The following is a 15,372-nucleotide window of genomic DNA, read 5'->3' as shown; positions in this document are numbered from 1 at the left end:
CCACATGCCAAAAAGTATTTCATCGACATTTTGTGATGTCCTGAGTTTCTCTATTTCTACCTTTACCTTGATTTGTTTTTCAGAGTGGCCGGGAAGTTTCCTGAATTTCTCCAGACCAGGGTAGGAACTTACTGTGAACGGGATTCAACGTAATATGTATGTTTAACTCTGTTAACAGCTGTTGATTTGATTTGAATCAGTTTTGCTTTCATATTCATACATTAGGTGTTGTGTAACCCTTATATGAAATAGTACATAGAACATAGACTACAGCACAAACCAGGCCCTTCAGCCCACAAGTTGTGCCAATCATATCTCTACCTACTAGACTTACCTATAACCCTCAATCCTATTAAGTCCCATGTACTCATCCAGAAGTCTCTTAAAAGACCCCATCGAATTTGCCTCCACCAGCACCAACGGCAGCCGATTCCACTCACTCACCACCCTCTGAGTGAAAAACTTACCCCTGATATCTCCTCTGTACCTACTCCCCAGCACCTCAAACCTGTGTCAGATTAGATTAAACTTAGTGTTGAATCGTATTAGACCTCTTGAAGGGGTCAGCAACTGGTGTGACACCAAAGAGGCCATCTGATTTTGGTTAGTTTTAAGTTTTATTTATTGGTATGACAAGTAGGCCTACATTAACACTGCAGTGAAGTTACTGTGAAAATCCCCTAGTTGCTACACTCCGGCGCCTGTTCGGGTACACTAAGGGAGAATTTGGCATGGCCAATGCACCTAACCAGCACGTCTTTCGGACTGTGGGAGGAAACTGGAGCACCCGGAGGAAACCCACGCAGACACAGGGAGAATATGCAGACTCTGCACAGACAGTGACCCAAGCGGGAATCGAACCCAGGTCTCTGGCACTGTGAGGCAGCAGTGCTAACCACTGTACCACCATGCCAACCTGGTGGCACGTAATGTTATAAGACAATGATTTTGTTATCGGGCTGGTAACCCGCAGTGGGCTGGACCCATAATAAACAAGACAAGTGGTCAAATTGCAAGATAGCAACTTTGGAATTGAAATTCAGTGAATTAAATAAATTATGATGTGGGAATGCCTGCGTTGGACAGAGTAAGAAGTCTCACAACGCCAGGTTAAAGTCCAACAGGTCTGTTTGGAATCACGAGCTTTCGGAGCACTGCTCCTTCATCGGGTGACCCTCTTTGCTGAGAGATTGGTGTTGCTCCCCTTGTCAGCAGGGGATGGTCCCCATACCAGTTTTGCGGGGGCGGGAAACCTGTGGAGATTGGTGTGCCCTTTAAAAACACGCCCCGATCTCGGAACATCCGGGCTGGCTGGGGGGTTTCCGGGATGCATTCCAAGTGGGTGAATCCCACCCGCCTGCTGCTCCCAACACCAACGAGAAACACTCTAGTCCCGCTGGCATGGGCACTTAGACTCGAAACGGGAGCCCAAGTTTATGTTAATATTGATTTTGTGTTGTGAAATTGGCGGGTGGAATTGGCTGTCCTCTCACTCAGAGGAGAACAGAGAATAGTTGCTCTAAAGGAGGAGAAACAAAGATCACAAAACACTTCAGTCATTGTTAAAGGTCATCGATCTGCTGTATTTTGTCTGTAAGAATGCAATGCAACAGGGCCACTTTCTATCATGATGACTTCCTGCTGTATCTGGGTCCTCTGTGCTTCTCCACACACCAGATTTTGGACAAGGCTAGACAGAGCGTGCAGTGAAAAGCAAGCACACTCACCTCCCTATCATCTGTGAGTCGCTAGCTATTTTCTTCAAAGCAATATTAAAACACTCTTTACATGCAACACTTTTATATCATGGTATTCTAATAAGAGTGACAGCAGTGGTGGTCTGTGATTACTAATTCATTTCAAAACTTGTCCTTCAGCCAAAAAAGGTTGAGATCCAATGGCCTATTTTCCTCATTGTAGACCTCTGAACAAGTGTCTACTTCTGTCTACATTGACCCTTCACCTCAAAAGCCCAAAGATGTGCGAGTTAGGGGGATTGGCCATGCTAAGTTGCCCCTTAGTGTCCCAAGGTGAGCAGGTTAGGGGCATTGGCCAAGCTAAATTGCCCTTTAGTGTCCCAAGATGTGCGGGTTAGGTGGATTGGCCATGCTAAATTGCCCCTTAGTGTCCCAAGGTGTGCAGGTTAGGGGGATTAGCCATGCTAAATTACCCCTTAGTATCCCAAGATGTGAGGGGTTAGGTGGATTGGCCATGCTAAATTGACCCTAGTGTTTGGGATTAGCAGGGTAAATATGTGGTGTTATGGGAGTACAGCCTGGGTCAGTGCAGACTGGATGGGCCGAATGGCCTCCATCTGCACAGTAGGGGTTCTATGAGGATTCTATGATTCAATGTCTTAAACACTTGTATCAGGTTGCCTGCATACAGGTTGCTTTAACAAAGGTCGTCAAGTGTTTATTCATATATGTGTTTCCTCACACCAGGTAGCAGCTGAGTGAATCTGTATTGTGTACTCTCTTATATCCTTCTCATTACATTTAAGAAGTATTTTGAAATATTTCAAAGTCATAATAACACACTGTGTACAAAAAATACTCAGTTCAACGCATTGCAATCCTCTGGCGTCTCAATAAAAATAACATTTTGGGTTGGTGGCAGGTACCAGTTAATCCTTCGCCGAGAAGGAATCCGCGATTTATTTTTAATTCTTGAAACCAAATAGGATTAGAGGCAGGCGGCAAAAGTTCACACCTGTACTTTCTTATGTACACAAAACTTTTCATGACTTTCTCACATGCCGGGTACAGCCCGAGCATAGAACCATAGAATTCCTACAGTGCAGAAGGAGGCCATTTGGCCGATTGAGTCTCCAACAGAGCATCTCTTCTAGGTCCTAACCCCCAACCCCAAGTTCTTACCCTGCTAATCTCCTTAATTACAGATCTTGAGACACTAAGGGGCAATTTAGCATGGCCAATCCACCTAACTCGTACATCTTGGGACACTAAGACACAATTTAGCATGGTCAATCCACCTCACCCCCAAATCTTGGGACACTAAGGAGCAATTTAGCATGGCCAATCCACTTAGCCTGTACATCTTGGGACACTAAGACACAGTTTAGATTGGTCAATCCACCTAACCTACACGTCTTGGGATACCAAAAGGCAATTTAAGTTGGCCGATCCACCTAACCCACATATCTTTGGGAGGAATCCGGGGCACCTGGAGAAAACCCACGCAGACATGGGGAGAATGTGCAGACTCCACACAGACTGTGACCCAAGCCAGGAATCGATCCCGGTCCCTGGTGCGGTGAGGCAGTAGTGCTAACCACGGTGCTGCCCGTGTATCAAGTCCAGCAAAAGGCCTCAAACTCAGAGGTTGGCACACTGATCACTGCACGGCAGCACCTCTATGGATGGTTTCTGTCAGGAGGTTGACCTTGGTTGGCTGTGCTGCAAGAGTACAGAGTGGAACTCAAATCAGATTCCGGGTTAGAGTCGAGAAAATAACTTTCTTCATTACCCTCACTTCTTCCACAAACCCATTTTTACTCCCCAACCTTCCAAAAAATATAAAAAGCATCACCAATATTAAAACTATTGATCACTGGTGAGATTCATATGGACATTAGTGGCATTATGGAACCTATTATTCATTTAAATAAAACATTGAATAAATGGGAGAAGCACAGTGACCCCAGAGAGCAGTGGAGACCAGGTTATTGAATATATTCAAGGCTGAATTTCATAGACTTTAATCTACAAGGGAGTCAATTGTAGAATCCCTACAGTGCTGAAGGAGGCCATTCAGCCCATTGAGTCTGCACTGACCACAATACCATCCAGGTATTATCACCGTAACCCCAGACATTTATCCTGCTAATCCTCCTGTCACTAGGATCAACTTAGCATGGCCAATCAGCCTAATCCGCACATCTTTGGAGTGTGGGAGGAAACTGGAGCACCCGGAGGAAACACGGGGAGAATGTGTCAACTCCACACAGACAGTAACCCGAGGTCGGAATTGAACCCAGGTCCCTGGTGCTGTGACGCAGCAGTGCTGACCACTGTGCTACCGTGCTACCCCAAATGTGCCTTCATGCTGCCCAAAGGTTATGGGGAATAGTGGAATTAAAGCCACAATCAGGTTGATCAAGATCTTAACGAATGGTGGAGCAGGCTTGATGGGCTGAATGGCCTCCTGCTCCTATTTCTTATGAACGTCCATGATAGAATAATCAGAAATGGACCCGGGAGGGAGCAACCCCGGTGGCTCAGAGTGCGTCACCTCACTCCAAATTTTGTGGAAATGTATTTGGCAAATGTTTATTTTTACTGTTTTCCGGCACGGAACACATAGATATAGAACATCGGGGAAAACAATTGCTTCAAAAATAGCACTCATGCCAGTTAGCTCTTAATCCCCTCCTTTCGCAAGATTGAAAGGTTTGCCAGACACTTGCACAATAACAGCGTCCTGCTTAAAATGATAAAAATTTATTCTCACCGAAGTGTATGTGGAACACTAATCTGCTCACTATATTATTTATATTGTTATGAGAACATTTCCAAAATATGCATTTGCTTTGGAGTCGACGGGATGCTATATAAATTAAAGTATTTATTTATTCTTTGGCTATAAAAGTTTTTCCATGAGGTGGTCCCAGATTTTTCGACTGACTGGAGCTTAGAATTGAATTGAAGCTTTGTTATTTGCTTAGCTGCCCTTTACCATCGAATAGTGCGCTCATTACTGTTTTCCAGTGTCATGGAGGAGAGAGGGTGCCGCAGAAACCAGGACTTGAAATCCAATGGAGTGATGCTTCAATGGGCTTATTAACTTGGGTTCTGTTCTACAACCCTCCAATCCCTATTGGCAATGGGAATATAAGTTGGAACCAGAATGGGCTGAATGCTTTCTATTTCTCAATCAGGAACAGTCCATTGACGTGGTCAGCCTTGTGTTTTAGGATCACAGGATTCATACAGTGGAGAAGAAGACCATTTGGCCCAATGAATCTACACTGACTCATATCCAGGTTTACCCCTGTAACCCCATGTACTTATCCCACTAATCCTCCGCTAACCTACACAGCTTGGAACACGAAGGTGCAATTTAGCACGGCCAATCCACCTCATCTGCGAATCTTTGGGAGGAAATCCGAGCTTCTGGAAGAAACCGGGTGTTCCGGTTTCCTCCCACAGTTCAAAGATATGAGTGTAATGTTGATTGGCAGTGCTAAATTGATGCTAGTGTGAGGGGGATTATCAGGGAAAATGCATGTGTTATGGGAATAGGACCTGGGTGTGAGTGTGGTCAGTACAGACTCATTGTTCATGACCAGCCTCCCATCCATTAGCTCTGTCTACACTTCCCGCTGCCTCAGCAAAGCAGCCAGCATAATTAATGACTCCACGGACCCCGGACATTCGCTCTTCCACCTTCTTCCATTGGGAAAAAGATACAAAAGTCTGAGGTCACGTACCAACCGACTCAAGATCAGCTTCTTCCCTGTTGCTGTCAAACTTTTGAATGGATCCACCTCACATTAAGTTGGTCTTTCTCTACACCCTAGCTATGACTGTAACACTTCATTCTGCACCCTCTCCTTTCCTTCTCTATGTACAGGCTTTGTCTGTATAGTGCGCAAGAAACAATATTTTCATTGTATGTTAATACAATAATAAATCAAATGACAATAATAAATCAAATCAATGGGCCGAATGGTTTCCTTTTGTACAGTAAGGATTCTATGATTCCATCTTCAGTGTGACAACCAATGGCTGACTGTTTGAACTAATCAATTATTATTGAGATCAGTGGCCTAATCTTCCGCTGTTTATTTGTGCCTTGCTAGTGAGGGTAGAAGCTTGTTCACTCACTCTATTTCCCACCTAACGCTGGTAACTTCAATTCTTTAATTGAATCAGTCTTTAATCTGCACAGAATTGCCTCTCCATGTGAGAGAGTACATGAAGCCTCTGTCAAATGCTTAATCTGAAAAAGAGCTCCTTCCGCAGTGCAGCATTCCCTCAATAATACAATGGTGTGGCAGCCTCAACTTATATCCTTGACTCGAGAGTGGGACTTGAATCCAGCACTTTTGGGTTTAGAAGCAATAGTGTAGAAATCCATATCGCATGTTCCTTATCCTCTTTAGCTTTGATAGATCGTAGTTCAAATCCATTGGCTGGAACTCTACCACCTCCCCGTCACGGAATCGGAGCGGGCGAGGGTCTGACAACTGAAACTTCCATTGACCTCGGGCAGGAATTTCCAGTCTCGCCCGAGCAAACCTGTAAAATCCCACCCATTATTTGATTCCCTTCTGCTGTTCCCTGAATAGTCTCATTTGCCCCTTTTTCTGAACATTCCTGCTATTCTGCTATTCCTGCTTAGGAGTGGCTTGGTGGCACCATAGTTAGCATTGCTGCCTCACAGTGCCAGGGACCCCGATTCAATTCCTGGCAGAGTCTGCACATTCTCCCCATGTCTGCATGGGTTTCCTCCAGGTGCTCCAGTCTCCTCCCATAGTCTGAAAGAAGTGCTGGTTAGATACATTGTCAGTGCTAAATTCTCCCTCAGTGTACTTGAACTGGCACTGAGGTCTGGCAACTAGGGGATTTTCACAGAAACTTCATTGCAGTGTTAATGTAAGCCTTACTTGTGACTAGTAAATAAACTGCTTTTTACTTTAGACAGGGGTGCGGACAAGCTTTTTTCCTCAGTCTCTGACGTTCTTCCACAAAAGGCAATGGAAGCAGGATCTTTGCATATTTTTTAAGCAGAGTTAGCTAGATTTTTGATCAACAAGGGGGTGCAAGGTTATCAGGGGTAGGTAGGAATGTGGGGTTGAGGTTACAATCAGATTGGCCATGACCTTGTATTGCTATACAGTGAAAAATACTATCTCTTGTGCTGTATTCAGATAAAGTGTTCTGTTCATTGAGGAATTGGGCTACTTTTTGTAGTTTCTTGTGGTCTTGGTCAGAGAAGGAGCCATACCAAGCTGTGATACATCCAGAAAGAATGCTCCCTAGGGTGCATCTGTAAAAGTTGCTGAGAGTCACAGCGGGCATGCCGAATTTCCTTAGCTTCCTGAGAAAGTTGGTGGGCTTTCTTAACTACAGCATCGGCGTGGAGGGACCGAGACAGGTTGTTGGTGATCTGGACACCTCGAAACTTGAAGCATCTCAAATTCAAACCCCGTTGATGTAGACAGGGGCAGACTCAATGGGCCGGATGGCCTCTCTCTACACAGTGGGAACCCTGTGATGCATGGTGATGGGAAACTGGCAATTGGCCGAAGGGTGAAGGGGGGAAAGCATGAGGAAGTGGGATTAATTGGATTGTTCTTTCAAAGCCTGATACAGTCATTAGAGATGGGGATGGTTTTCTTGTGAGTTGTAAGATACACCCACAGCAGTCAAAACTTTTGAAGGAAAATAATTTGAGGCAACTCTTAAAAGCAATCGCATTAAAAGCATTCTCACAGTCATTAAAGTACAGCAAAGGCGAATGACAATAGACATTTCAAAGTGTTCTACATGCATGTGTTATTTGGTTCTATACCTCCGCAAAGCTCCACCAGTAAATCCTGCAGCTGCTTTTTGGGGGCTTTGATGTTGCTGTAGACGTTAATGAGAGGCCTGTTGCAGTCTGAAATAAAATCAAAAAGGAGAGAAAAAAACAACTTTAGCAAAATGCTTCTTAAGTAACTTGGTCCATTTGCAGCAGAATACTTCAAAGGTGCATTGATAATGATCAGAGTTGGGGGGAGTTGGGTTGGGGGGGGGCAGGTGGGGTGCAGTTCTATAATGGAGGAATCTGGCGTATTTGATTGTCACTGGAGTTTCATTTACAAGGACTCCGTAAGAAGTTTAATGGGAGTTCAGGGTGTTGTGGACTGTAATTATAGACTGTAAAACAATTTTACTATCAGAGCCACTTTAAGCCTTTCTCGCAAAGAATGAGTGAACAACATGAGCAAGCCCATTGACTAATACCTTCTATAACATCTACCAGGACGTTATCTGGTTTGGAGGGTACTGGATATGAGGAGAGATTGGACAAACTTGGCGAGTTTTCACTTGAATTTCGGAGGCTGAGGGGTGACCTGATGGATGTTTGCAAAATTACGAGATCCATGGATAGAATGGGTAGTCGGAGTCTTTTTCCCAGGGAAGAAGTGTCAATTACTAGGACTCATAGGTAAAAAGGGGGAAAGTTTAAAGGAGATGCGAGAGAGGCATGTTTTTTACACAGAGGGTGCTAAGTGCCTGGGATGCATTGCCAGAGGAAGTGGTCCAAGCAGATACAATAGCAATTGTTTAAAAGGCATCTTGACAGATACATGAGTAGGCAGGGGAATAGAGGAATACAGATAGTCTGGGCTGCACAGTGGCACAGTGTTTAGAACTGCTGCCTCACAGCTCCAGGGATCTGTGTTCGATTCCTGGCTCGGGTCATTGTCTGTGTGGAGTTTACATGTTCTCCTCGTGTTTGCATGGGTTTCCTCCGGATGCTCTGGTTTCCTCCCATGGTCCAAAAGATGTGTGGGTTAGGTGGAATGGCCATGCTAAATTGCCCACAGTGTCGCAGAATGTGTAGGTTAGAAGGATTAGCGGGGTAAAAGTGTTGGGTTGCGAGATAGGGCTTGGAATGGGATTGTTGTTGGTGCAGACTCGATGGGCTGAATGGCCTCCTTCTGCACTGTAGGATTTCTATGAGCGTAGAGGCAATAAGGTTTTTAGTTTAGAAAGGTACCATGTGTCGGTGCAGGCTTGGTGGGCCGAAGGGCCTGTTCCTGTGCTTTGTTCTTTGTCTTTGAAATTGCTGTTGTGTCTTTTTGGGCCTGGTGCCAACCCTTCTACTAGCCCATTCTGTCTTAGTCTCGCCATGAGGCGATGCAGGAGAATGGCTTCTGAGGTCTGTCTTCCTTTTAAGTTGATCTTCTTCTACATTGATGTCGGTGTCAGCTCTCTGATGAGTCATTTCCTGACTGAGATCAAAACCTGTTAGGTGCAGAAGAACGTTGTGCCAAGTTGGCCGCACTCCTTTCCCTCTTATCTGTAGTTCCAATTGAACTGCGTTCCTTCAAGCTTCCGTGTGGTAGGATTCATGGTACACACCACAAATATCTCAAATATAGATACAGCCTCAGTTACCATTGAACAGGATCTAACGATGTGCAAAGATTGACAGCTACTAAACATAGACAACTTACTGCAGGGGGCCCAGTTCTCCTGTTGCTGCAAAGTAAGGATGTGGAGTCTGGCCCATCATTCTCGAGTTTTGCTTAATGCCCTGTGGGCAGTAAGTGACTTTGAATTGGAACTTCTCCTTGATTTATTTTTAGTCAATAGGTTACTGAGAGCCCTCCAGCATCTTACCCATGAATGAGTATGGAGGAATCTCTTTTGGCTGTGTAATATAGGCTGAAATCACATCTGAGCTTGCTAGTGTACTCGTTTTACCCAGTCACATGTACTTTCCAGCAAAATTCCAACCGACTATTAGAGTCATAGAGGTTTATAGCATGTAAACAGTCACTTTGACCCAACTTGTCCAAGCTGCCCTTTTTTTTAACAACTAAGGGAGTCCCAATTGCCCATATTTGGCCCATATCCCTCTACACCCATCTAACCCATGTGACTGTCTAAATGCTTTCTAAAAGACAAAATTGTACCCACCTCTACTGCTACCTCTGGCAACTTGCTCCAGACACTCACCACCCTCTGTGTGAAAAAATTGCCCCTCTGGACTCTTTTTGTATCTCTCCCCTCACAGATTAAATCTATACCCTCTAGTTTTAGACTCCTCTAGCTTTGGGAAAAGATATTGACTATCTAGCTGACCTATGCCCCTCATTATTTTATAGGCCTCTAATCATCCCTAAGCCTCCTACACTCCAGAGAAAAGAATCCCAGTCTTTCCAGCCTCTCCTTATAACTCAATCCATCAAGTCCCGGTAGCATCCTAGTAAATCTTTTCTGCACTCTTTCTGGTATTCTTCCTCACAAAGTCCTGAATTCTGGAGGATATTACGGAATCCTTGCAATATGTGATTTGAGACCTGTGGGTGCTGAACGTAGGTGAATAATTGAAGATTATGGCTGGAATTCTCTGGCCGTTCACACCCGCTGCAGTGGCCAGAGAGGATGGAGAATTTGGTGCTCGGCCAAAAATCTCCATTCACTGCAGCAGGATAAGACAATCCCGCTGGCATGAAAGGCCGGAGAATCCCTCCCATCAACACTTTGGTTTGTATGATTTAATGATACGTTGCACATTTATTAGGTGGGATTATTATAGAGTCATATAATCCTTAGAGTGCAGAAGGAGGCCATTCAACCCATCGAGTCTGCACCGACCCAGGCCCTATTCCCGTAACTCCAATATTTACCCTGCTAATCCCTCTGACGCTGTGGTCAACTTAGCATGGCCAATCAACTTAACCCGTACATCTTTGGACTGTGGGAGGAAACCGGAGTGCCCGGAGGAAACCCAAGCAGACACGGGAAGAATGTGCAGACTGCAGAGAGAAAGAGTCACCCGAGGCCGGAATTGAACCTGGGTCCCTGGCGCCGTGAGGCAGTAGTACTAATCACTGTGCCACCATGCCACCCTTCTTGCTGGCGGGATCTCCCGGTTCTGACAAAGGTGACCCCCTGTGGTGGGGCAGGTGAGCTATACAAAAATCCCAGTCACTGGAGAAGAATTTTTTTTAAAAGAATGAATTCTGGCAATGACATGCATTTATTGCCCATCTTTAATTGTCTTCCAGAAAGAAATCTTTTAGATTCACTGCAATCCGTGTGGTGAACATATTCCCATATGTACTGTTGGGATGGTGGGGTTTGGATCCAGTGATGATGAAGGAAAGTCAACATAATTCCAAGTCAGGATGCCGTGTGGTTTGAAGGCCTACTTGAAGGTTTGGAGGGGAACTTGGTGGTTACAAGCACCCTTGCTCTTCAAGGTGGTGTAATCATGAGTTTGGAAGACACTGTTGAAGAAGTTTTGATGAGTTAAGACTATGAGAAATAGAAGCAGGAGTAGGCCATTCGGGCCCTCGAGCCTGCTCTGCTGTTCAATAGGATCATGCCAGATCTGACGCTTCTCGTGTCCAAATCGGTGTCCTTTCCCTGAAACAGAGTTGCTGCAGTGCGGCCTCTAGATTGTACATATTGAACAAAGAAAATTACACCACAGGAACAGGCCCTTCGGCCCTCCAAGCCTGTGCCAATCATGATGCCCTAACTAAACTAAAAAAACCTTCTGCCCTTAACTCAGCCCCTATCCCTCGATTCCCTCCCTGTTCATACACCCATTCAGATGCCTCGTAAATGTTGCTAACGTGTCCGCTTCCATCCCCTCCTCTGGCAGCGCGTTCCAGGCACCCAACACTCACCAAAAACTTACCGCGCACATCTCCCTCAAACTTTCCCCCTCTCACCTTGAACCTGTGCCCTCTTGTATTTGACACTTCCATCCTGGGGAGAAAGCCCCTGACTGTCCCACTCTGTCCATGCCTCTCATAATTTTGTCGACCTCTAACACATCTCCCCTCAGCCTCCGTCTTTCCAGTGAAAACAATCCCAGTTTATTCAACCTCTCCTCGTAGCCAACACCCTCGAGACCAGGTCACATCCTGGTGAATCTTCTTTGCATTCTCTTTCCGCATTTGGGTTCCATTCCCGGCTTGGGTCACCGTGTGGGGGTTTGAACATTCTTCCATTGTCTGCGTGGGTTTCCTCTGGGTGTTCCGGTTTTCTCCCACAGTCCGAAAGACTGTGCTGGTTGGCCGTGCTGAATTCTCCTGGCTGGGATTGTGGTTGGTGCAGACTCAATGGGCTGAATGGCCTCAGTCTGCACTGTAGGGTTCCACGATTTTATCCGTCTGTTAGCGTGTTGGCTAGAACTGCACTGGTGTGTTGGTGGTGGAGCAAGTGCAGATATAAGATAGTTACAACCGTGACCAGAATATAACACTCAGTCTGAAAGTTTTGTGTTATTTTAGCTCCAAATTCATAGAAGAAATGCATTAAATAGAAATGGAGGGAAGTGAAAGTATTTATTCTTCATTTGCATTTACACCCAGTGGTACACAGCTCTCCTGTCACAGACAACACCATTTTATTTCCATTACTTTTCTGATCTCTTGTCGTATAATAAAGAAATTAACAGATGATTTTCGAAGCCAGAAGGCTTTAATCAGTCGGTGAGAAAAAGATTCTGACACACTTTCAAACGCTGACAGCTGTAAATTCCTGACTTTTAAACATTGGTTGATGTATTGTGAAAGGAATTCTATGTGAAATATGCATTTTTTAAAATTCATTCGTGGGGCATGGGTGTTGCTGGCAAGGCCAGCGTTTATTGCCCATCCCTAGTTGCCCCTTGAGAAGGTGGGGGTGAGCTGCCTTCTTGAATCGCTGCAGTCCACGTGCTGTGGGTTGACCCGCAATGCCGTTAGGGAGGGAATTCCAGGGTTTTGACCCAGCGACTGTGAAGGAACGGCGATATATTTCCAAATCAGGATGGTGAGAGGCTTGGAGGGGAACTCGCAGGTGGGGGTGTTCCCCGTGTATCTGCTGCCCTTGTCCTTCTAGATGCAAGTGGTTGAGGGTTTGGAAGGTGCTGTCTAAGGATCTTTGGTGAATTGCTGCAGTGCATCTTGTAGATGGTACACACTGCTGCTACTGAGCATGGGTGGTGGGGGGAGTGGATGTTTGTGGATGTGGTGCCAATTAAGCAGGGCTGCTTTGTCCCGGATGGTGTCAAGCTCCTTGAGTGTTGTTGGAGCTGCACCCATCCAGGCAAGTGGGGAGTATTCCATCACACACCTGACCTGTGCCTTGTAGATGGTGGATAAGCTTTGGGGAGTCAGGAGGTGAGTTACTTGCTGCAGTAATCCTAACCTCTGACCTGCTCTGATGGCCAGTGTGTTTATGTGGTGGGTCCAGTTAAGTTCCTGGTCAATGGTAACCCCAAGGATGTGGACAGTGGGGGATTTGGTGATGGTAACAGCATTGAATGTCAATTGCTGTTAATGAGATGGGAAACTGAGGCACATTAGTACTGGAATTCTCATACCTTTGGTAACATTACCCTCAGACAGAAAATATTGATGATAAAGGGGTGGAACTGAGTAGTGTGATGTGGCATCAGCCCTTAGCTACCATGCTGTGAGCTATTCAGTTTGAAAATGCCAATTTGGGTTTTGATTTTTTTTATTTATTATTGTCACATGTATTAGCATACAATGAAAAGTTTTACTTCTTGTGCGCTATACAGACAAAGCGTACCATACATAGAGAAGGAAAGGAGAGAGTGCACAATGTAGTGTTACAGTCACAGATAGAGTATAGAGAAAAATCAACTTAATTCTATTCAAAAGTCTGCTGGCAGTAGGGAAGAATCTGCTCTTGAGTTGGTTGGTATGTGACCTCAGACTTTTGTATCTTTTTCCTGACGGAAAAATGTGGAAGAGAGAATGTCCGGGGTGCTTGGGGTCCTTAATTATGCTGGCTGATTTTAAGAACATAAGAACTAGGAGCAGGAGTAGGCCATCTGGCCCCTCGAGCCTGCTCCACCATTCAATAAGATCATGGCTGATCTTTTCATGGACTCAGCTCCACTTACCCACCCACTCACCATAACCCTTAGTTCCTTTACTGTTCAGAAATCTATCTATCCTTGCCTTAAAAACATTCAATGAGATAGCCTCAACTGTTTCACTGGGCAGAGAATTCCACAGATTCACAACTCTTTGTGTGAAGAAGTTCCTCCTCAACTCAGTCCCAAATCTGCTCCCCCTTATTTTGAGGCTACGCCCCCTAGTTCTAGTTTCACCCACCAGTGGAAACAACTTCCCTGCTTCTATCTTATCTATTCCCTTCATAATCTTATATGTTTCTATAAGATCTCCCCTCATTCTTCTGCATTCCAATGAGCATAGCCCCAGTCTACTCAGTCTCTCCTCATAAGCCAACCCTCTCAACTCTGGAACTAGTGAATCTCCTCTGCACCCCCTCCAGTGCCAGTATATCCTTTCTCAAGTAAGGAGACCAAAACTGTACACAGTACTCCAGGTATGGCCTCACCAGCACCTTATACAGCTGCAACATAACCTCACTGTTTTTAAACTCCATCCCTCGAGCAATGAAGGACAAAATTCCATTTGCCTTCTTAATTACCTGCTGCACCTGCAAACCAACTCCTTGAGATTCCTGCACAAGGACACCCAGGTCCCTCTGCACAGCAGCATGCTGCAATTTTTTCCATTTAAATAATACATTTTCCTGTTATTCCTACCAAAATGGATGACTTCATATTTACCAACACTGTACTCCGTCTACCAGACCCTCACCCACTCACTTAGACTATCTATATCCCTTTGCAGACTTTCAGCGTCCTCTGCACACTTTGTTCTGCCACCCATCTTAGTGTCATCTGTGAATTTTGACACACTACACTTGGTCCCCAACTCCAAATCATCGATGTAAATCGTAAACAATTGCAGTCCCAACACTGATCCCTGAGGCACACCACTCGTCACTGATCGCCAAACACAAAAACACCCATTTACCCCCACTCTTTGCTTTTTGTTAGTTAGCTAATCCTCTATCCGTGCTAATACATTACCCATAACACTGTACACCTTTATCTTATGTAGCAGCCTTTGGTGCGGCACCTTGGCAAATGCCTTCTGGAAATCCAGATACACCACATCCACAGGTTCCCCACTGCGCATGTAATGTTCTCAAAAAATTCCACCAAATTAGTCAAACACAACCTTCTCTTCATAAACCCATGCTGTGTCTTACCAACGAGACAATGTATATCCAGACGTCTCACTATTTCTTCTGTGATGATAGATTCACGCATTTTCTCTACTACAGAAGTTTAACTAACAGGCCGATAGTTACCTGCCTTCCCTCTACCTCCTTTTTTAATCAGTGGCATCACATTTGCTGTTTTCCAATTTGCGGGAACCACCCAGAGTCCAGTGAATTTTGGTAGATTACCACTAGTGCATTTGCTATTTCTCCCACCATTTCTCCTAATACCCTGGGATGCATTCCATCAGGACCAGGAGACTTTTCCGAGGCAGCGGGAAGTGTTGACAGAGCCGACGGAGGGGAGGGTGGTTTGCGTGATGGACTGGGCTTCCTTCACGACTCTTTGTAGTTTCTTGTGATCTTGGGCAGAGCAGGAGCCCATACCAAGCTGTGATACAACCAGAAAGGATGTTTTCTATGGTGCATCTGTCAATGTTGATGAGAGTCATAGCGGACATGCCAAATTTCCTTAGCCTCCTAAGAGGCATTGGTGGGCTTTCTTAACTACAGCGTCAGCGTGGGGGAACTGGGACAGGTTGTTGGTGATCTGGGCACCTGG

General features: G+C 45.3%; 1 protein-coding gene across 2 annotated transcripts in view; it reads left to right on the top strand.

Moving 5' to 3' along the window:
- sema3b (sema domain, immunoglobulin domain (Ig), short basic domain, secreted, (semaphorin) 3B) overlaps positions 1-15,372 on the top strand; it is a 295,901-nt gene that overhangs the window by 19,562 nt on the left and 260,967 nt on the right. Inside the window, exon 2 of one of the 2 annotated variants that reach the window (XM_080218758.1) lies at positions 84-120. The gene's annotated coding sequence lies outside the window, so the exon portion shown is untranslated. Of the gene's footprint in view, positions 1-83; positions 157-15,372 lie in introns of both variants that reach the window. The other variant, XM_080218765.1, reaches the window with a different exon arrangement.

Source organism: Carcharhinus amblyrhynchos, chromosome 3 (assembly GCF_965287045.1).
Source record: "Carcharhinus amblyrhynchos chromosome 3, sCarAmb.v2.hapA, whole genome shotgun sequence".
Classification (NCBI taxonomy): domain Eukaryota; kingdom Metazoa; phylum Chordata; class Chondrichthyes; order Carcharhiniformes; family Carcharhinidae; genus Carcharhinus; species Carcharhinus amblyrhynchos.
Note: the sequence above shows the minus strand (reverse complement) of the source record. Positions and strands in the feature narration are given on the sequence as shown.